The 22,462-nt window shown below is 41.2% G+C and overlaps 1 protein-coding gene and 1 pseudogene across 2 annotated transcripts in view; both read left to right on the top strand.

The window, feature by feature from the left end:
- The window catches only part of PREP (prolyl endopeptidase), a 127,097-nt gene that overhangs the window by 82,330 nt on the left and 22,305 nt on the right, over positions 1–22,462 (top strand). The gene's annotated exons all lie outside the window — the stretch shown is intronic.
- On the top strand, positions 18,806–19,246 carry LOC100583790 (annotated as a pseudogene).

Raw genomic sequence — 22,462 nt, 5'->3', positions numbered from 1 at the left:
TAGCTGTGGGTAGAAAATTGATCTGTACTAGAAATACAATTTTGAAAATCTGATCCTAGAAACAGTCAGTTTATCTTCCAATCTGGAACACAGATAAGAATTCAGCTTTAGATAGGTTTATCAAATCTGCAATTGATTCATCTTTTTCCTGCATTTTATTGTGAATGACACAACCACGTAATATTGATTAGAACTTGTGTGCCATTGTCTTTTAAAAAGAAGTTGATATATTGATCATAGAAATTATATTTTTAAAACAGATTTGGTGGTAAGTGAATTTACCTGAAAAATCTGTCTACATTTACAGTCAGCAATATGCTTCATTTTAAACAAAGTGAAGTAATAGGGAAATGGTAGTTAAATATAGCCTATCAATAAATATTCATAGTATGATATGCAATGCCAGGTACTGTTTGAATACAAAGAATTCCAGACATAAGCACTGCCCCTGGGAAATTTACAGTCTGACTGGAAAGTTGAAACATACAGATCTGAAAAGATCGAAGAACCCAAGGATGTTATCACAGTGGTCAGGGGAAAGGGACAGGCTTCGGTCAGTGCTGTGGTGGTCAGAGCCCATCCTGGCTTGGGTAAAGGAGGAAGCCTTCACAGGAGGGATGGAAGTTGTGCAGGGCTTTGAGGGAATGGGTGTTTTTTAATGCCCAGTTCCCCACTGAGATTCCTGAACAATTTTACCACTGTCCTTTGTTCAAAGACTGCTTCTGCTTTTTTGTTACAGTAAATTCAAGAAAATAATAATCCTACCCTCAGTACCCTGTGCGATGGTTGCCTGGGGCACTTCTCTGTGGATGGAATAGTGTACTGTGGTTGAATGTGGTGTCACAAAGGAATGTAATGTAGCAAAAATACACTTTGATTCCTCAGTGTTTCATCTTTGTTCAGCCAGCTAGAGATTGGCTTTTCTTCTTGCAAAATGAAAGACAAAATTTATAGACCTGAAAAGAACACTTAACTGACTCTATACCCTGAATCAACTCCGTTAACAAGCATCTACATTTTATAAAAGTCAGTATAAATTAAGAGAATCCAAGTACTCATATTTTAAGAAGGGGAGCAAACTTAATACAAAGGAAAAATAATAAAGATTTTATAAATAGTTAACATTAATTTTATTATCTTTACTGTTGTTCTCTTAATAGGAATTTGGCTTTCCTGGGGATTACCTGCTATAGTACATATGAAACATCAGTAACATCCCTAAGGCGGTTTGCTTTGCAGCTGAGCCAAAATGCTAAAGTAAGAAGATTCTTTGGCTTTACCAACATGCCTTGGGGTGGAGGGAGTGGAATTTTTTTTCCCTTTAATTCAGATTTTTCTAATCTTAGTGATAGCTGATTTGTGCTTGCTAGCATATAGGCTTTGCCATTCAAAGAACATATTTTCAGAACATTAATTAGTGTTTTAATACTCATTAACTTCTGCGCCGAGTTCATGATACCTGCAGCTTTTGAGTGTTGACTCATCCACATCCTTGGTGAGCTGACTATTGAATGAGTGGCAGTGTCTTCCCTTAGCAGCGTGTTCGTGTGATTGGGTATAGGTCAGAAATTTTCAGAACATTTTAGTGAAGAGCGAATGGGGCAGTATTTTCAAAAAGAAACTTTCTGAGGGGTCACTCTATTTTCATATGATTAGGAAACTGCTTGAATTGCTATCAGTTCTTGACGATTTATTGCCTGAGCATTTGTGTTATTTTTGATATTACGCTTCATGGCAACATATTTTACGTTAGAATTTCTCCTGTCATGCAGGCATTCTAGCTTGAGAGCATGGTATTCATATTCAGAGTGTACATACTTGTGTCCCTTTCTCCTTCTCTGGATACCAGCTGTGTGACTCTGGAAGATAAGTCTGTTTTCTTGCTGTCTTACAATAGAGAAGTAAGTTATGTGGCTGAAGTCTGTAGTTGCTGCAGTCTCTACTCCACTGTACATAAATTCTCTTCCATGTCTAAAAGAGGACATTACTTTGCAGCAACTGAGACTACATAACCTATGATATGGTGAATGGGTATGTGTCAGCGGGCTTATAAAGATGTTTGTTAGGAGGTGACTTGCATCCTCTATCTGCTTATGTCTTATTGGTGAAAACATACTCACGCTCAGCTGCAAAGAGGTTTTGAGATGTAGTTTTATTCCCAGAAAAAAAAAATGTGACCAGCTAAAAATTAGGGCCTTTTTATCAAGGGAACAAGAGGAATAGATAGATATTGGGGGACAACTAGCAGTCTGCCACACAAGGCAAAAAAAGGCTTCGGCAAGAGCTTTTTGGTGTAGACCCTGAGATCAGGGCACCCAAATGCCACCTGGTGGCCAGGTACCTAAATCTCAGGATCAGGGTTGGAAAAATGAAGGCTCCTAAAAAATAGAATTTTCAGATATTATAATTGTCGACAGCAGAAATCACATACTACAAAGACAGAAGCACCTGTTAAGGAGGCACTCCTCCCGTGGAGAAATAAATTTAATACTGTTTCTAGAACATGAAGCATGATGCAAGCGTATGGGAATATTTGGGCATTAGGATGGACTCTGAGGGATTGCCTGGCATGGTGAGGAAGCTGTGTAAGCTAGTGTCCAGATGGCTCTCCAGGTGTTTGATTCTCTGCTAAGTCAGCGTCTTGCCTGGGGTGACCAACTCCCAACTGCCCTCCTACACGGTCCCTGAGCAGGATGTGGACACAGTCCATCCTGGGGCCTGCTGTTTGGAATGGAAGCATGGCACGAACCCACCTACAGAAAGGTAATCAGGTCCCTAATTTCATAGCTGCCTCCTTTGCTTTTTCCTAGGTGGCATGTTTTTCCACTAATATGATTCTGGCCTCAGGACAAGTTATATGCCTTCCAATTGCATATACATTAGAGCTCATCTAATGGAGCCCTCTTACTTTACAGACAAGGAAACTAAAATTCAATCAGTGTAAGTGTATTAACAGAGGTTACACTGTTAACAGTTGACAGAGCCAAGACTAGAACTTAGAACTCCAGATCTCTGCTAATCCTGCACATTTTGTTATCAAGATAAGTTATTCTCTCTGTAGCTCAGGATTTTTGTTTTCACCTCTTAAATAAACATATTAGCCAGGCACAGTGCCTTATACCTGGAATCCCAGCACTTTGAGAGGCTGGTGCAGGGAGATCACTTGAGACCAAAAGTCCAAGACCAGCCTGGGTAACATAGCAAGACTCCATTTCTACAAATATATATATGTATATATATATATATATTTTTTTTTTTTAATTAGCCAGGCACAGTGGTATACAACTGTAGTGCTAGCCACTCGGGAGGCTAAGGCAGGATGATCATTTGAGCCCAGGAGTTCAAGGTTACAGTGAGCTATGATTGTGCCACTGCACTCCAGCGAGACCCTATCTCTAAAAAAAAAAGAAAAAATTAATTAGACTAAATGGCCTCTAAATCCCTAAGCTTTCTTACCTCTAAAAAGTATAGTTTCTACACCATGTTAAGTATCTTGTGATTACTTTGTAGATCCTTATAGAACCTATTAGATAACAATACTCAGTGTAAAAGGGAAGATAATGAGGGACCACAAATTTATATTTTTATGATTTGTAAATATGATTTATTTAATGACTTGTTTTATGAATAATTTTAAATAATAAATATTTTATAATGAATGTTAATGTTCACTCCTAGTCTCCTTGTTACATATTAATGGAGATTTTACTGCCTTTTCCATTAGTTTATTTATGTCATACAGGCATACCTCATTTTATTTTGCTTTATTGTATTGTACTTTGCAGATTCCTCATTTTTTAAAAACTGAAGGTTTGAAGCAACCTTGTGTTGAACAAGTCTGTTACCACCATTTTCCCAACAGCGTGTGCTCAGTTCATGTCTGTCACGTTTTGATAATTCTCACAATGTTTCAAGCTTTTTCATTATTACATCACAGTGAGCTTTGATGTGACGATTGTCACTGTTTTGGGGCATCACAGATGCGCTCATAGAAGGTGGTGAACTTAATTGAAAAATGCTGTGTGTGTTCTGACTGCTCCATCCTTCAGCTGTACCCTCATCTCTCTCCCTCTCGTCAGACCTCCCTATTCCCTGAGACATAACAATGTTAAAATTAAGCCAAATAATAACCCTACAGTGGCCTCCAAATGTTCAAATGCAAGGAAAACACGCACATCTCTCACTTTAAATCAAAAGCTAGAAATTATTGTGCTTAGTGAGGAAGGTATGTCAAAAGCCAAAATAGGCCAAAAGCTATAGGTGCCTCTTGCACCAAACAGTTAGCCAACTTGTGAACGCAAAGGAAAAGTTCTTGAAATAAATAAAAAGTGCTATGCCAGTGAACGCATGAATGGTAAGAAAGCAAAACAGCCTTATTGCTGATATGGAGAAAGTTTGAGTGGTCTGGAGAGAAGATGAAAACAGCTGCAACCTTCCCTTAAGCCAAGGCCTAATCCATAGCAAAGCCCTAACTTTCTTCAGTTCTGTGAAGACTAAAAGACGTGAGAAAGCTGCAGAACATTAGGGAGCTAGCAGAGGTTGGTTCATGAAGTTTAAGGAAAGAAGCCATCTGCATAACATAAAAGTTCAAGGTGAAGCAGCAAGTGCTGATGTAGAAGCTGCAGCAAGTTATCCTGAAGATCTAGCTAAAATAATTGATGAAGGTGGCTGCACTAAAACATTGGCAATATAGGCAGAACAGCCTTCTGTTGGAAGAAGATGCCATCTAGGACTTTCATAGCTAAAGAGAAGTCTGCCTGGCTTCAGAGTTTCAAAGGACGAGTTGATTCTATTAGGGGCTAATGCAGCTGGTTATTTTAAGTTGAAGCTAGTGCACATTTACCATTCTTAAAATCCAAGGGCCCTTAAGAATTGTGCTAAATTAGCTGGGCACAGTGACTCATGCCTGTCATCCCAGTGCTTTAGGAGACCAAGGCAGTAGGAACTCTCCGGCCAGGAGCTCAAGATGAGCCTGGCAATGTGGTGTGATCCCATACAAAATTTATTTACAAAAAATTTAAAAGTTAGCCAGGCATGGTGGCATGTGCCTGTAGTCCTAGCTTCTCAAGAGGCTGAGACAGGAGGATCACTTGAGCTCGGGGGTTCAAGGCTGCAGTGAGCCATGATTGCACCACTGCACTCCAGCCTGGGCGACAGAGCAAGACTTTGTCTCTTGAACAGAAACGAAAAAACAAACAAAAAAAGAATTGTGCTAAATTCACTCTGCCTGGGCTCTAGAAATGGCCTGGATGACAGCACATCTGTTTACAGTGGTTTACTCAATCTGTTAAGCACACTGTTGAGACCTACTGCTTAGAACAATTCCTTTCCAAATATTACTGCTCATTGACAATGCACCTAGTCACCCAAGAGCTCTGATGGAGCTGTACAAAGAGATTAATGTTGTGTTTATGCCTGCTAACACAATATCCATTCTGCAGCCCATGGATGAAGGAGTAATTTTGACTACATTTGTAAGGCTGTAGTTGCCTTACAAATGGATGGATCTGGGCAGAGTAAATTGAAACCCTTCTGGAAAGGATTCACCATTCTAGATGCCATGAGGAACATTTATGATTCATGGGAGGAGGTCAGAATATCAACATTAACACGAGTTTGGAAGAAGTTGATTCCACCCTTCAGGAATGACTTTGAGGGATTCAGGACCTCAATGGAGGAAGTCACTGCAGATGTGGAAATAGCAAGAGATCTAGAATTAGAAGTCGAGTCTGAAGATGTGACTGAATTGCTGCAATCTAATGATCAAACTTGAATGGATGAGGAGTTGCCTTCTTATGAATTAGCAAAGAAATGGGTTTCTTGAGATGGAATCTGTTCCTGCTGGAGATGCTGTGAACATTGTTGAAATGACAACAAAGAATTTAGAATATTCCATAAACTTCGTTGATAAATCAGTGGCAGGGCTTGAGAGGCTTGACACCAGTTTTGAAAGAAATTCTACTGTGGGCAAAATGCTATCAAACAGCATTGCATGTTACAGAAGTCTTTCATGAAAGGAAGAGTCAACCAGTGTGGCAAACTTCCTTGTTTTTTTGTTGTTGTTGTTTTGTTTTGTTTTGAGAAGGAGTCTCGCTCTTTCCTCCAGGCTGGAGTGCAGTGGTGCGATCTCGGCTCACTGCAGGCTCCACCCCCCGGGGTTCATGCCATTCTCCTGCCTCAGCCTCCCGTGTAGCTGGGACTACAGGCGCCTGCCACCTCGCCCGGCTAATTTTTTGTATTTTTAGTAGAGATGGGGTTTCACCTTCATTGCTGTTTTAAGAAATTGCCACAGCAACCCCATCCTTCAGCAACCACCATCCCAATCATCAGTAGTCATCAACATTGAGGCAAGATGCCCCTCCACCAGAAAAAAGATTACAACTCACTGAAGACCCAGATGATCATTAGCATTTTATAGCAATAAAGTGTTTTTAAATTAAGGTAGGTACTTTTTTTTAAGACATAATGCTATTGCTTTGTACACTAGTGTAAACAGCTTTTATATGTACTGGGAAACCAGAAGTGGGTGTGACTTTCTTCTTTTGTGATACTTGCTCTATTATAGTGGCCTGGACCTGAGCTACAGTATCTATGAGGTGTGCCTGTATAGACACACACTTAAATTTTTATTTAAGTCTTAATGTTGGTCACCATGTGGCAGCTTGAACCCCCACTTGAAATATATTCAGAAATAAAATAAAACTTTATTTACTCTTTTGTTTTTGTCATCTTATCTCTGGTTGACTTCTCTCAGGATCGTATTCAGGGATTGGCATTCCTGCCAACACTGGCACCAGCCACCTTCTAACTCAAATTCAGAAGAATATTCACAGATCTGTTTTGGAAACTGTAGCCCAAGACCTCTGCCCCTTGTGCAGTGAGTCTGGATGGCCACTTCTGTACTCAAAGCAGGTGATTTTTCTACCTGCAGGGTTACATCTGTCCCAGTGTCTGTCACCCTATTTCTGCCTCCCTAATAGGTGATGGTAGACAATTAACAGGATTAGCAGGCCATCTAGAAACACAAGTGTGATCATTGTTTAGATTTGCTCTGCCTAGGGAAGGCTTGGCAGAAAAGAGTTGGGGGTAATCTTTTCCTGCTTTTCTTAAACCCCCGGGGCAACATTTTAGTTTGCCAGTAACTCAACTGTTTTTGGCTTTCTGCCGTACTGTTTTAGAACAAAAGGAGAGGAGAGACAACAGAAGCTTCGTGTGGGCTGCCCACCTGCTACACAGATTTATTCCCTCCTCTCCCCTCCACTTGCTTTGCCTGGAGTTACACTGATGGTCGATGGGTGATGGGTGAGTAAAAATAGACCCAGTGCTGGGGATATTCCATTATCTCCCTGAAGGAAAAACCATTACTGGCATTACTGTCATTGGTCTGTGAAGGAGGGAGGAAAAAATTTCCATCTCCACAAGTGTAGTCTTTTGATTTGGATTAAGTGTACCTTGACCTGGGTTTAGGAAGGCAAACTGGATTATTCTCTGTTCACCCTCTGTGCTGACTCAATGTAAGATATAGAGAGAAATATTGTCATAGTTATAAAAATAGTAGTAAAATATTATGAAGTGGAAGGCATTGTGAGGGTACCTCGTAGAAACACATGCAAGTTCCTTGTCATTGTCTGTGTTGGGTACATGCTCCTCCACACAACTTTCAATGCCCTTCATCCAGCCGTGCCCCAGTGCCGCCCCATAGCCCTGGACCACCATACTCAGACTCACCTCTGCCTCGTTTCTCCATGACCCATCCTGGTTCTGCTCATTTTTCTTTACTATTTTCTGAAATTCCACACATCTTTCAATATTCATCCAAATGCCAACTGTCCTGTAGAAGCTTGTCTTCTTGCTCCTGCCCCTGGGAGCTCAGTATAAAGCAGAAGACGGGGAAAGAAGACATTCAGCTGTTAGTTGAAAATACAGCATGGATGTGTGCCCATGTTCTTGGTACATAAACTCATTGCTTCAAAGTTGAATTGCCCTGAGAAGTGGTGCTGGCTTCTCTGACCAGGCTGTCACAATTAAACAGTTGAGTACTCTGAGGTAGTTAGTTCTGGGTCTTCATGTAGAAATTGATATAAAACACTGTGGCTTTGTTAAGACACTAGAGAAAGCTTCATCATTTATGTTGGTTCATGTCTCAAAAGAAAAATTTAAATCATCTTCTCAGGCTGAATTGACAAATGCAGCCCATTTTAATTCTGTCTTTTTTTTTTTTTTTTTTAATTATACTTTAGGGTTTTAGGGTACATGTGCACAATGTGCAGGTTTGTTACATATGTATCCATGTGCCATGTTGATTTCCTGCACCCATTAACTCGTCATTTAGCATTAGGTGTATCTCCTAATGCTGTCCCTCCCCCCTCACCCCACCCCACAACAGTCCCCGGAGTGTGATGTTCCCCTTCCTGTGTCCATGAGTTCTCATTGTTCAATTCCCACCTATGAGAGAGAACATGCGGTGTTTGGTTTTTTGTCCTTGCGATAGTTTACTGAGAATGATGTTTTCCAGTTTCATCCATGTCCCTACAAAGGACATGAACTCATCATTTTTTATGGCTGCATAGTATTCCATGGTGTATATGTGCCACATTTTCTTAATCCAGTCTATCGTTGTTGGACATTTGGGTTGGTTCCAACTCTTTGCTATTGTGAATAGTGCCGCAATAAACATACGTGTGCATGTGTCTTTATAGCAGCATGATTTATAGTCCTTTGGGTATATACCCAGTAATGGGATGGCTGGGTCAAATGGTATTTCTAGTTCGAGATCCCTGAGGAATCGCCACACTGACTTCCACAATGGTTGAACTAGTTTACAGTCCCACCAACAGTGTAAAAGTGTTCCTATTTCTCCACATCCTCTCCAGCACCTGTTGTTTCCTGATTTTTTAATGATGGCCATTCTAACTGGTGTGAGATGGTATCTCACTGTGGTTTTGATTTGCATTTCTCAGATGGCCAGTGATGATGAGCATTTCTTCATGTGTTTTCTGGCTGCATAAATGTCTTCTTTTGAGAAGTGTCTGTTCATGTCCTCTGCCCACTTTTTGATGGGGTTGTTTGTTTTTTTCTTGTAAATTTGTTTGAGTTCATTGTAGATTCTGGATATTAGCCCTTTGTCAGATGAGTAGGTTGCAAAAATTTTCTCCCATTCTGTAGGTTGCCTGTTTACTCTGATGGTAGTTTCTTTTGCTGTGCAGAAGCTCTTTAGTTTAATGAGATCCCATTTGTCGATTTTGGCTTTTGTTGCCATTGCTTTTGGTGTTTTAGACATGAAGTCCTTGCCCACGCCTATGTCCTGAATGGTATTGCCTAGGTTTTCTTGTAGGATTTTAATGGTTAATTCTGTCTTTAAGAGCATCTACCAGTTAGTTCTGAATCAAGTAATAGATGACTCCTTGTTTCCTCCTAGCCTCTATGTGTGTACATTTGTATACATATGCCTGTATAGAAGTAGCTGTAAACATTAATATATGCATACAAGTATGTCTTTAAACAGCATGCTTTTTTGATCTCAGTTCAGGTAGAGTGTGATTGTGAAATTGGATTTCAAATAGAAAATCATTTAGCCTGCAAGTAAAAAATCATTATATATGTGCTACCTACATCTGGAGCCTCAAGTTTTCTGTTTTGCCTAGGATATATCTAATTCAACTCCAGAATTTAATATGTATATAGCTAATTTAAGTATTTGGAAGAGACTTAGAAAGAGTATAATCTGAACTGTGGATGGCATGTTGTTTAAGAATCCGCAGATTTGATTGTGTTTGGAAATGCTTTGACACCATTGTTCAGAATCCTTAGAAATAAGAGCAACGAAGGAGTGTTCTGGGATTCCTAAAGCTCACCTGTTTGGATTTACAATTCATTTATGTCTATGTATGGCTGCCTTTCCTTGCCTTCATCAGAAATTCTCTATCAGCATTGATGGGTGGAGGTGGGATGAGGAAGAACCCCTTTCATTCATCCCGTCAGTTTGTTTTTATTAAGAATTTGCCATGTGCCAAGTCTTGTGCTAAACACTGGGAATGTAGCAGCGATGTGAAGAGAGGTTGTCTTTGCCTTTATGAGAAATACAGGCAAAAACAAGTGAACAGAAAATAAATGTCAGCATTGCAAGTTGGGAGAAGAGCTGTGCATGAAATAAACAGACTGCAGCCGAGAATGACAGAGGGCCCTGTGCAGTTGGAGTGGTCACGGGAAGCTCCCCTGAGTTTTCACTTGAAACCTAAAGGCTCAGAGGGAACTAACCAAGTGAAAATGGGGGACAGGCAGCCCAGAATGTTAAAGCAAAGGCCCTGAGAACAAAGCACTTGGTCTCAGAGAGGACCTAAGAGAAGCCCAGTGAATAAGGGAGGAGTGGATTAAGGGCAGGGGGAAGGCAGAGAGCCTCATGGCCGTGTTAGGGAATGTCAGATTCATTCCAAGTGTGATGGGAGTCACTGCAGTTTTATGCTGGAGAGTAACATGGTTTTGATGTAAGAAAATCATTTTCCATTTTGTGGAGAACAGATTAGAGGGGCTGATAAGGAAGCAGAGAGAGCAGATGGATGTTGGTAGCGGTAGACCAGATAAGAGATAAGGTGGCTCAGGCTAGACTGGGGACTGTGGACAAGGCGGGCTGGTGAGTTTGGAATATACCTGGAAGGTAGAATTGTGAAGACACACTAAGGGATTGCATGTTGGAAGGCTGAGAAAAAAGGATGCATGAGGAATGACTGAGATTTTGAATCTGAGAAACTGGTACCATTTATCAGTGAGTTGGCAGTGAGTTGTGTAGGATGAGATTAGGAGGATAAATATTTTGGACGTGTTAAGTTTTTGGTACATGTTAAATATCATCCAAGTAGCAGTGTCAAATAGGGAGTTAGATATTTGAGTCTCATGCTCAAAGGAGAGATCTGAGTTAGAGTTTTAAGTGGGAATCTTCGGCATAAATATGTTACTTAAATCCAGGGACAAGGGCAAAGTCACATGCAGAGCATATGAAGAGTGGAGAAGGCTCAGGACTATGCCTGGGGCAGCCTCACATCTGGGGGGTCAGTTGAAAGAGGAAGAGCCAGCAAAGGAGCCTGAGAAGAAGCAGCCAGGGAGGTGAGAGCTGAACCAACAGAGACCTCATCAAGCAGAGCAGGAAGTCCAGGAAAAGAGATTAAAAGGAGGGAGTGGCAGGCAACACCCAGTGCTGATGGTTGGGCAAATGAGGAAGGAAGAGGAGTTATTGGATTTGACAAGGTGGATTATTGGTGATATTGATAAGAGCACTTTCAGTGAGTAGTAGGGCTGACGAGGGCTGAACAGGGTGTATCAGGAAAGATGAGAGGAGAAGGTAGATGCTCTTATCACTGGTTTCTTTATGGATGAGTGTGATTAAAGATGGGGAGAATTAGCTATGCTTTTACACATTTTTGTGTTGCATTTTTGCTAGTTAAAATAATCCTGTATTAATGGTATGATGTGAAAAGCTTATTAAAAATATTTAAATTTTTTAAGAAAAATACAATCCCTGGGACGTTAATCACGCATCTCTGACTTTTAACAGCTGTGGTTTACATCTTCTTCCCACTCTCTCTCTTCTGATTACTTTTCAAATTTGATGTTTTCTTCCTGTAGAATAACTTGTACAGCTGTGCTAAGAAAACCTATAAAAAAATCAATTTTAATTACATAAAACTTTACCAGCAAGGCTTTCCATAGCTTTTGTGTCATTAAGTTCAGGACCCGGGAGAAGGCAGGAGAGGGGAAGAAAATGGGCCCCAGACAATGAAAAGTTGCATGGGGCATATGAGTTCAATGGCATGTTAAGTGAGAGAAACTAGATTGCCTTGGTGCATTGATGGGTTGGTTCTAGAGGGAGAGAATCACTCAGAAACAAGTTCCTTGAGAAGGGGAAGAGAGCCACAGCTGTAAGAGGAAGGATTGGCCTTCACAGGAGAAGGAGCATTTTCTCCATTCTGCCAGGAGGGAATGAGTGTGCAAGAGTGCCTGGGGGTGTCAGTGCAGAGAATCCAGTCACCAGCTCCTTGCTCTCCTTCTGTGAGACCCCTCAGGCCCTGAATTCTCCATCTGCTTTCTTATTTTATCTTGAGTTTCGACTAAAAAATAAAAAAATTAAAAAGGTGGTTTTCCAGCCTGGCCAACGTGGTGAAATCCCATCTCTACTAAAACTACAAAAATTAGCCAGGTGTGGTGGCACACGCCTGTAGTCCCAGCTACTCAGGAGGCTGAGACAGGAGAATTCCTTGAACCCGGGTGGCAGAGTTTGTGGTGAGTTGAGATGACATAAACACATTACACCCACAATATTGAGAGTTTGTGTTGGTGTCAGTTTGGGGAATGATTTATATCATTCTTGATATAAATCAAGAATGCTGGCTGAGGTCAGTGTTAGCAGGCAGGGCAGTCAGTTCTGAGATCAAAACTAAAACAGTAGGGACTCTTTGCCATTTTTTCATAGGATAAAGTGGCTTCTTAATAAATAGCCTAGCCTTCATGATCATGTTTGTCTGCCAGTTTGACCAGCCTTGAGCAATGCCCATGAGACCCCACCAGCCTGGCCTCTGCCCTCTCCCTCACTCATCTCCTGCCACTCTCCCTCACCCCCCTGCTGCAGCCGCTCTGGCCTCCTTGCTTTGCTTGGCATACATGCATGTACTCACCCACTCCACCCCTCCCCTCTGCCTGGACTGCCCCTACTCCTGGCCCTCCATCCTCTGTACTATACAGAATCACTTACTCTGCATGGATCAGAGACTCCTTCCCTCTCCATCCTGTGTACTATAGCAGCCCTTCCCCACTCACTTACCCGTATCTCCATTGTACTCATCACCAGCTGACATTAGATTTTCATTCATGTGTTTGTCTGTCTCCCCTTTAGAATGTGGTTTTCCCCACTGCTGTGTCCCCAGAGTCCAGAACACAGAGTAGATACGTTTAAGTACTTGACGATTGAAAGTGGTTGTGATAGATGGAGTCTGAAATGATCTAGTTGTTGCCAGAAACCTATAAAAGTGAAACATTTCTTTTTTTTTTAATATTTCTATGTTGGACCATCTTCTTCTCCTCTGGTAGGGTAATTTGTCCACTAGAAATGGACAAATATTGCCAGAAAAATGAATGTTTTACTACGAGTTTTACTTCTGTGAAATTTTTTGTGTGATCTAGCCTTTAAGAGTTATTTTAGGCCATAGTTTATAAGCAAAACAGAAAATTATACTATGCCTCCCTTATAGAGCATCAAAGTAAATTTTTCTGTTTTCCTAGCATGCTTTTATTGTACTGGAGCCCTCCAACTCTAGATTGTTGCATGTGTACAAATGTTTGGAAATCTTTTAGACAAGTTGACCAGTAAAAAAGCAATTCTACTGACATGTAAATTCAGTTGACCCATTCCGTATTGTGTTTTATGAGAATCTAGGATCATTACTTTGTATTTATTTTTTTTTTCAGCCTCTGGACGGTCAAATCTTTATTCTTTTAGTGGCTTTTGGCTTTTTTAACATCATCTTTTTAAAAAATAGCTTCTTTCATGCATTCAATTTCCTTTTCCTTTTTCACTTCTCAGTATTTGTGTTGGTTTATGTGCATGTTTTCTTCATTGTGTTTCTTGTAATGTCTTGAATGCTGCATTAGTCTAAGCGAGGCCCCAGAAGTCACTGTGCCCCATAAATAAACCAAAGGATGCTAAAGACGGTGATGGTTGTACTGACTAATCCTAATCTAAATAAAAAGGAATTTTCAATTGAGAAATCACAGTAAGCGTCTAAGAATGACTGAGTGTGGCCAGGCGCAGTGGCTCACACCTGTAATCTCATCTTTGGGAGGCTGAGGCGGGCAGATCACCTGAGATCAGGAGTTCAAGACCAGCCTGGTCAACGTGGAAAAACTCTTGTCTCTACTAAGAATACAAAAATTAGCCAGGCGTGGTGGCAGGTGCCTGTAATCCCAGCTACTCAGGAGACTGAGGCAGGAGAATTGCTTGAACCCGGGAGGTAGAGGTTGCGGTAAGCCGAGATCTCGCCACTGCTCCCCAGCCTGGGCAATAGAGCAAGACTCCATCTCAAAAGAAAAGAATTACTGAGTGAAAACATTGCTTAAGCAAATAAAAATAATTATTTCACAGATATTCATTAAGCACTTGGCACTGGTGGTATGCTTAATAAATATCTGTGAAATAATCATTTTTGGGAATATAAGGCAGGATAGAGTTTACTAGGGAAAATGGAGATGCAATCAAGCATTTCAAGCAATTCAGTGGAGGGAAAACCATATTAATAAGCTGCTCACAGGTTCTGTGGGAACCTGGAGAAGGAGAAGCATCTAAGGCTCCCCTTGGAAACAAGGCCTCCTGGAAAGGAGGTTTGGGCAGATGGAAAGAGCACAAGAAACAAATAATGAAGAAAACAAAACATATATACAAATTCATACAAAAACTGAGGAGTGAAGAAGGGAAAGGAAGTTGAATGCAAGAAACAAGCTGCTTTTAAAAACATGATATTAGAAAAGCCAAAGCCACTAAAAGGATGAAGCTGTAAGCATCCAGAGTCTGAAGAAAATAAATCCAAAGTAATGATCCCAGAGTCTCATAAAACACAATAAGGACTAGGTCAGCTGAATTTACAGGTTAGTAGAATTGCTTTTTTATTGGTCAGCTTGTCTAAAAGCTTTCCAAACGTTTGTAAGCATGCAGCAACCTAGAGTTAGAAGGCACCCGTCCAGTGGAAATGAATAGCTTGTATAAAAGCAAAGGTGTGTTCACAGTGCTGCAGATAAGCAAGTAGCTTGGTTGGAGCCCCATAGCACGTGAGCCTGGAAAGGGAGACAGATCCAGACCCTTAAGGGCCTGTGTAGGATTCGTGTCACGCCATCTACCTATCAGGTGCTTAGAGAATTAGAGTCAGGTTCCAAGGAAAGTTGTGAAGGGGGTGGTGGGGGCGGGGTGGGGCGGGGGGCGGGTGGTGGTGGTGGAGGAACCCATGGGCACAGCCGAAAACTCCAACAGTGTGTATGGTGAGAGAAGAGGACCACAGTCTCACATTTCAGGGACACAGGAGGAGGAGGAGCCACAAAAGCTGGCGTCACAGAAGCCAGAGGAGAAGAGTTTCAAAGAGGACGGTGTGGTATTGCAGAGAAGTCACAGAGGATATAGACTGGGCAGTGCTGGGATTGGCTGTGAGCATTTGACTATGAGAGGAGCCAGTCAGTGTCAGGTAGCAGTGGATTGACCATGTGAGGGGTCAGGAAGCCTAACTGCTTCTCATGAATGAAGGGTTTCCTTACAGCCCAGGACATGTGTGGTAATCACCAGATAGTAGAAATATTACTGGAAATGCACTAAATGAAAGTTCTTGCACTCCACATACAGACTTTGTTGCCAGCCTTTCTGTATGCATCCCAATGCTTCATAATCGTCAGTATTCCCCATCCACCATCCTGAATGCCATCTATCATCAGTAAAGTATACCATGTTCTTTTCTAGATCTTTCATAAACATGATTCAGTTAGTCATCTTCAGCTTTCATTTTCTTGATTACTGGTGATAATAAAAAGGTATATATAGGGCTGGGCAAGGTGGCTCACGCCTATAATCTGAGCACATTGGGAGGCCGAGGCAGGAGGATCACTTGAGCCCAGGAGTTTGAGGCTAGCCTGGGACACGTAGGTGAGACCCCACCTCTACAAAAAATTTTAAAATTAGCCAGGCATGGTGGCATATACCTGTAGTCTCAGCTACTCAGGAGAAGGAGGCACAAGGATCCCTTGAGTCCAGGAGTTTGAGGCTGCAAGTGAGCTATGATTGTACCACTGTGCTCCAGCCTGGGTGACAGACTGAGAACCTGTCCCAAAAAAAAAAAAAAAAGTAAGAAAAGGGTATATCCATAATATTAAAAGTATATTTCTGTGTTTAGAAACAAAGGAATATGCAAAAATCTGTCTATGATGATAATGCTGGGGCTAGAGTTGTGGGAGGCATGTCTGGGTCGTCATGAAAGATATATGATTTCACTGATAAGATTTCTGCTACTGTTATTCCACTGCACAAATATAAAACATTTCACACAGCCAAGTTCAGAATATAAATCAAAAATAATTTGTTCTTCTACCTTCACAGCAGGATTTCTGAACTTCGTGATTTGCCTTCATTTCCCCCCGCCCGCCCCATTTTTCCCCACCCAGCTAGTGAGTTACTTCCCAGTAGCTATTTATGATGCCACCTCTACGCCTCTAGTTCAGTCTCTTCTAATTGACCACTTCTTTGCAAAACAAAAAAATGGTATTGAACAGTTATGCCAGCTTCCTGATTCTAGGACTTCTGTTGATGCTGTCCTCAATTCGGGGCCACACTCAGCTTCATACAGTCCCATTTAATCCCCCACACTGCCATGAACTGCTTGGTTGCACAAACACTGCTCTACTTTTTCCCCACTAACATCTGCCTCTCTTTAATAGTTCACCCTTTTAAGGGGTGAGTAGTTACCAGCCACAAATTTTCAAGGCTGCACAGTTCTCTTTTGTTCTATTAATGAACATTCTGACCAGAGTTTGTCTTTTCAGCATTTTGGTTATTAATTTTATTTTTCTACTTACAATAAAACAAGTAAGTGGTCTGCTGTGGTTTTGAGTTAATGAGCATTTGAAATGGATTTCACATATCCTTGTTGGGTTTTTATTATGCAGGTGCAATCTCATGCAGCAAATTACCATAACTAAACAGTTTAAGAACCCATAAAGCTCCTCTGCCCTGGCATTGCTAAATTAATAGATTAACAGCTACACGTAAAGAAAATGTCAGATGTTAAATATTTTTCATTAGTAATAAGTTGGAAATTTGTGACCTCAAAAAGTTTATGTAATCTCTTAAGTGCCTCAACCAGAGTTAATTTTATCTTATTATTTTTCAACTTACAAGGATTTTCAGACAAGACTCTAGGCTGCTCTGCTCATATAATTTTTTTTAATGAAACACCATTCAAACTACCTTTTCTGATATTATTTAATTGAAATATAGGGTCCAGTTTGGACATTAATTTATGTGTTAATCTAGCATGTTTTCTAAGTGCCTACTGTCTTCTGGGTACCTTGCTGGATACAGAGGCAAATAGATGCACAGGCCTAGAACGGGGACATATGGGAGCACAATACAGTGCCATGGAGAGTTCAGGAGGGGTCCCCAGAGGAGGAGGAGGGGATTGGCTGATTTCCTTTTTACAGTGGCTAAGAGCATACAGTATGGAGCCAGAAAGCTTGGGTTCAAATTCTGACTCCATAATTTATGAGATGTATGACTTGGGTTCCTTACTTAACAATTTATCTGGGTCAGAATGACCCCAGCTGAAAAGTGGGGGTATTCATAGTACATCCCACAGGGGATTGGTTCTAGGACACCCTGTGGATACCGAAATCTGAGGATGTTCAAGTTTGTTATATAAAATGGCACGGCATTTGCATACAGCCTATGATTGTCCTCCCACACACTTTAAATTATCTCTAGACTGTGTATAATACCTAATACAATGTAAACACTGTGTAAATAGTTGTTATACTATCCTGTTCTTTAAATTTTTAATTGTTGTATTATTATTTTTTGTTGGGTTTAAAAAAAATTTTTCAATCCACAATTGGTTGAATCTGCAGATGTGAATCCTGTGGATATAGAGAGCCAACTGTATAGGCCTCCTATTTGGATTAAAATGAGAGAGAATATTTTTAAAGCCCTTAGAGTAGTGCTTGCTTGATAAATGCTAAGTACTAAATAAGTGTTTTAAACAAGTCAAGTAAAATAAATAATGTGAATTTTGACCAAAGTATGAACTAAAGAAAATTCTGTTGTGAAAAATATAGAAACTAACTGGCAGGTATTTTAACATTTGTTTTTAAATGTATGGAAACTTTAGTTGATAATTAGCTTGCAAGGTTCTGTCACTAGGTTCTGTCTCCAGAACCTTGGCTAACTTTTGTTTCTTTTGGTTTTGGTTATTTTAACGTTTTCAGGTAAGGAATAACTTTCTAACAGAGAGGCTGCAACATGCAATGAATGGCCATTTGTGCTGTTTTAAGTTTCTTTCTTGTTACTAGAAATATTTAAGCAAAGGATGAACCTGCTGAGATGTAGCTTTGTGGGTGTCTGCATCGGATAGGGGAGGGAGGAGGAGGTCAAACAAGTGAACTTCTAAGCGCCAATAGATTTTTTTTTTCGGTCATGATTTGGTCTAGAAAGGCATGTAACATTGGGATTGGGGCTCTGGAGGCGTGAAACAGCAATATCACTAAAGAGGCTGGTTGAAGTTGGGAAGAACTGAGAGAAGTTGAAGGCAGAGAGTGGAGAGCTTTAATTGCTGGTCTAAAACGTGGACTCTGGCTGGGCTTGGTGGTTCACACCAGCACTTTGGGAGGCTCAGGCAGGAGGATTGCTTGAGGCTAGCAGGTTGAGACCATCCTGGGCAACGTAATGAGACCCATGTCTCTACAAAAAATAAAAAATTAGCTGCATATGGTGGTGCATGCCTGAAGTCCTAGCTACCCAGGAGGCTGAGCCAAGAGGCTGAGGATTGCTTTACATACATACATACATACATACATGGACTTCATTTTGTAGAGAATGGAGAGGCATTGCCTGTTTTGAATAGGAGAGTGACTTAGATTAAAAGGGAGGTTTTAGATGGATTAATCTGGTAACAGGTGCTCAGATTGGAAGCAGGAGTCCTGGAAGCCAAGGCCCCTGTGCAGGCAGGCAGGGATAAGATGGTGTGGGAGAGGTAGCTACAATGACTTTGAGCTCCAGACCTGAGGCAAGCTGGTATAGAGGTATTTGAGGATCAAAAAGAGTATTTAGCCCTCGGAGCAGGCGGCGGCGGGGGGCCTGTGCAGCAATGGCTAAGATCAAGTCTCGGGACCTTCGCGGGAAGGAGAAGGAGGAGCTGCTCAAACAGCTGGATGACCTGAAGGTGGAGCTGTCCCAGCTGTGCATCACCACTGACAGGCGGCGCGGTCTCCAAGCTCTCTAAGATCTGTGTCGTCCACAATTCCATTGCCCGTGTTCTCACCGTAATTAACTAGACTCACACAAAGAAAACCTCAGGAAATTCTACAAGGGCAAGAAGTACAAGCCCTTGGACCTGCGGCCCGAGAAAACATGCGCCTGCGCCACTGGCCCAGCAAGCACGAGGAGAACCTGAAGACCAAGAAGCAGCCGCAGAAGGAGCGGCTGTACCTGCTCCAGAAGTACACAGTGAAGGCCTGAACATCACATTGTCAATAAAAGAGAGCTGGCTGAAGAGAACAAAAGAAAAGTGTGTATTTAATATGCAATTCTGTATTCATTCAACAAATATTTATTGAAGGCAAACTGCAGAACTCATAACCCTCTGATGATGGATTCATCATGTGGTTCTCATGCAGGAGCAAAACACACAGCATATGCCTTCCATGTGCAGCATAAATCCCACTGCAGTGAGCCATGTTACAGGGCAGTTTCTGCCTGTACCAAAACAGAAGCTGCTTTCTCTGGGCCTCCGCGTGTAGCAGGGTTCCTTCACTTTTAATGAAAATGTCTGATTGTGTGTCTTCATTAACTACAAAGAGATCAGACCAGTGGAACTGAAGATGGCTTTGATGTTCTACAATCAAGTCAGATTTATTCATCATAGCCCTGTGTGTCTTTCTACCTCAAAACACCAGGTTACCGCTAAAATCGAAATAAACTCATCAAAGTGCCATAGCACGAGATCCAGCTGTGCCTCCATCGCTGCCCTTCTTTCCTTGTATTCAGAACTTCCACTTTCTATTTCGCTTTTGGCTTCACAGTTTGAGACTGGGAAAAGGCGTATTATTCCAAAAAACAGATGGCTGAGCCTTAGAGAGCTGGTGAATTTCTGCAGAGATGATCAGTATAGCACTTAGCACATTGTTGGTGCTCAAGAAATGTACTAAAAGTTAAAACAGATTTTAAATAGACTAACTTTGCTGTTATTGAGGTATCCTAAGGGAGCTTTTAAATCCCCAGTGTTACCAAAATGCCCAGCCATCCTTGGAAAAACTAACTGAAGCAGTCTGGAATAGACTTTCCTTCTATATTTTCTGCCCAAAGATGACTCTTAAACTCCTCTCCACTCCCCAAAAGTTAAATGCCTGGAACATAGACAAGATGACAACCTTCTAATGCCAGGCTAGCATTTTTCACTTTAGTACAGCACAGAAACATGTAGTGCCTCCCTCTAAGTCCGAGGAAGTTCTTCATATTCCGTAACTGAAGCACAGAGGTTGCCCGCCTACTGTCCAGTTCTTTTGGTAATGGAATGTCTTGTTCCTCTGCGTGCTGCCTGTGGACTCAGAGCAGTTCTGCTCCTTGTCAGATTTATTTGGCACACGTAGCACAGACCACACAAGTGGCCTCTGTCAACTCTGATAAAAAGGGGGAGCTCAACACCCTTTTATGAACATTCTCCTTTAAACCTGTCAGGCTCTAAAATTAGGCAAGAGTTGCTATCACCAGACATTCTTCTGTCTGAAGGGACTGCCCTTTGCAGCCTACCTTCATCTTTCATAGATGAGCACATCTCATGACTGGCGATAATGGGAGTCCTGGCATTTGCCGCAGATAGCTCAGTATCTGAACTGGATCAAATGCATTACTGAAGATTGTTTTCAGGAACCTAACTGATTGCACATTCGTGCATCTTAACACAATTGATTTTATTACTAAATGTATGCATCTCAAGGAGAATAATAATTTCAAGAGAGACAGTTGATCTTTGCACAACTAAGGTCATTCATTTGAAGGAATAGTAATGTTCCATTGATTTGTCATATTTACTTCTCTTTTTTCTTTAAAGGAAGATATTCTTTTGTTTTTAAATCAGATTTACATGTTAAGGCAGCTAGATGTGTATTTAGTGATTGCCATCTTGTGCTAAAACACACTTCCAGAGTTAAACTGCTTTATCATTGGTGATGCCTCTGGAAAGTTGTGCTTGACAACGGAGATGGGATTTCTGAAACTTTAGGCTTATGTACTTTATATAAATGTACACCATTTCTTCAGTAGTTTTTTTTTTTAATGTAAAGCATTCAGCTCAAGGATCTGTGAGTTCTTATCTGTTAAACAATTATTCTTAGAATATGGTTTTAAATGTGCAAAATCAGAAGCTGCCTTAAATTTAATTGATTACTTAAAAAGTTGGGATAGCTTTATGATTTGCTCAAGCATTTTTTTATTTGTGAAATGAATTGTGTCTGTTAAGCCTTAAAAAAATACTATTGAAATTGAATTTTTTTAGTAGAATGGCCATGGCAAGATATAGTGGGATTTTTATTGTTTTAATAATCTGTCTTCAAGATGGTAACACTAATGACTGTGTGGGGAAGGATCATCTTTCTAAGCTGACTCATTTTGCTAAAATAGTAACAGCAGCCACTCTTGTATCTGGAATATCACTTTTGAAATACTTGAATGAGTCTCCTTTTTAAGAAAATAACAAAAACAGTCTGGGCACGGTGGCTCACGCCTATAATCCCAGCACTTTGGGAGGTTGAGATGGGCAGATCACTGAAAGTCAAGAGATCAAGACCATCCTGGCCAACATAGTGAAACCCTATCTCTACTAAAAATACCAAAGTGCGCACCTGTATTCTCAGCTACTCAGGAGGCTGAGGCAGGAGAATCACTTGAACCTAGGAGGCAGAGGCTGCAGTGAGCTGAGATCATGCCGCTTCACTCCAGCCTGGGCAACAAAGTGAGATTCCATCTCAAAAAAAAAAAAAAAAAAAAACAGAAAAGCAAATAAGGGATAGCATCTCTGGCAGAATATTTGTCCCCTGGATTCCCTAGAGATGGGTGGTCATTGTCTTGGGGAAGAAGAAATGAATGTGTTAAATCTATGCCAAAGGCTCTAACACTTTCAACATTTTGCATAATTGCACCCAATAAAGATATTTATAAGGAAGTAATAACTTGAAGTTAATTACTTTGTGATATAGTAGGAAAAAAACATTGAAACAGGGACTTGGGAGACCTTGGTAGTAATTTGCCATAAGCTGGCAGTGTTGCCTTGGCGGGTATCTTTTTTTTTTTTTAAAGACAGAGTCTGGCTCTGTTGCCCAGGCTGGAGTGTAATGACGCAATCTCGGCTCACTGCAACTTCTGCCTCCTGGGTTCAAGAGATTCTCGTGCCTCAGCCTCCTGAATAGCTGGGACTACAGGTGTCCTCCACCATGCCTGGCTAAGTTTTGTATTTTTAGTAGAGATGGGGTTTTGCCATGATGGCCAGGCTGGTTTTGAACTCCTGTCCTCAAGTGATCTGCCAGTCTTGGCCTCCCAAAGTTCTGGGATTGCAGGCATGAGCCACCGCACCCAACCCTTGGCAGGTATCTTTATCTTCTTGAATCTTATTTTGTCATTTGTAAAATAAGAGAGGACTGCTAGCTGGATGAGAGCCTGGAGTGACAACCCCTCCTTATA

Source organism: Nomascus leucogenys, chromosome 3 (genome assembly GCF_006542625.1).
Source record: "Nomascus leucogenys isolate Asia chromosome 3, Asia_NLE_v1, whole genome shotgun sequence".
In the NCBI taxonomy this organism is placed as follows: domain Eukaryota; kingdom Metazoa; phylum Chordata; class Mammalia; order Primates; family Hylobatidae; genus Nomascus; species Nomascus leucogenys.
Note: the sequence above shows the minus strand (reverse complement) of the source record. Positions and strands in the feature narration are given on the sequence as shown.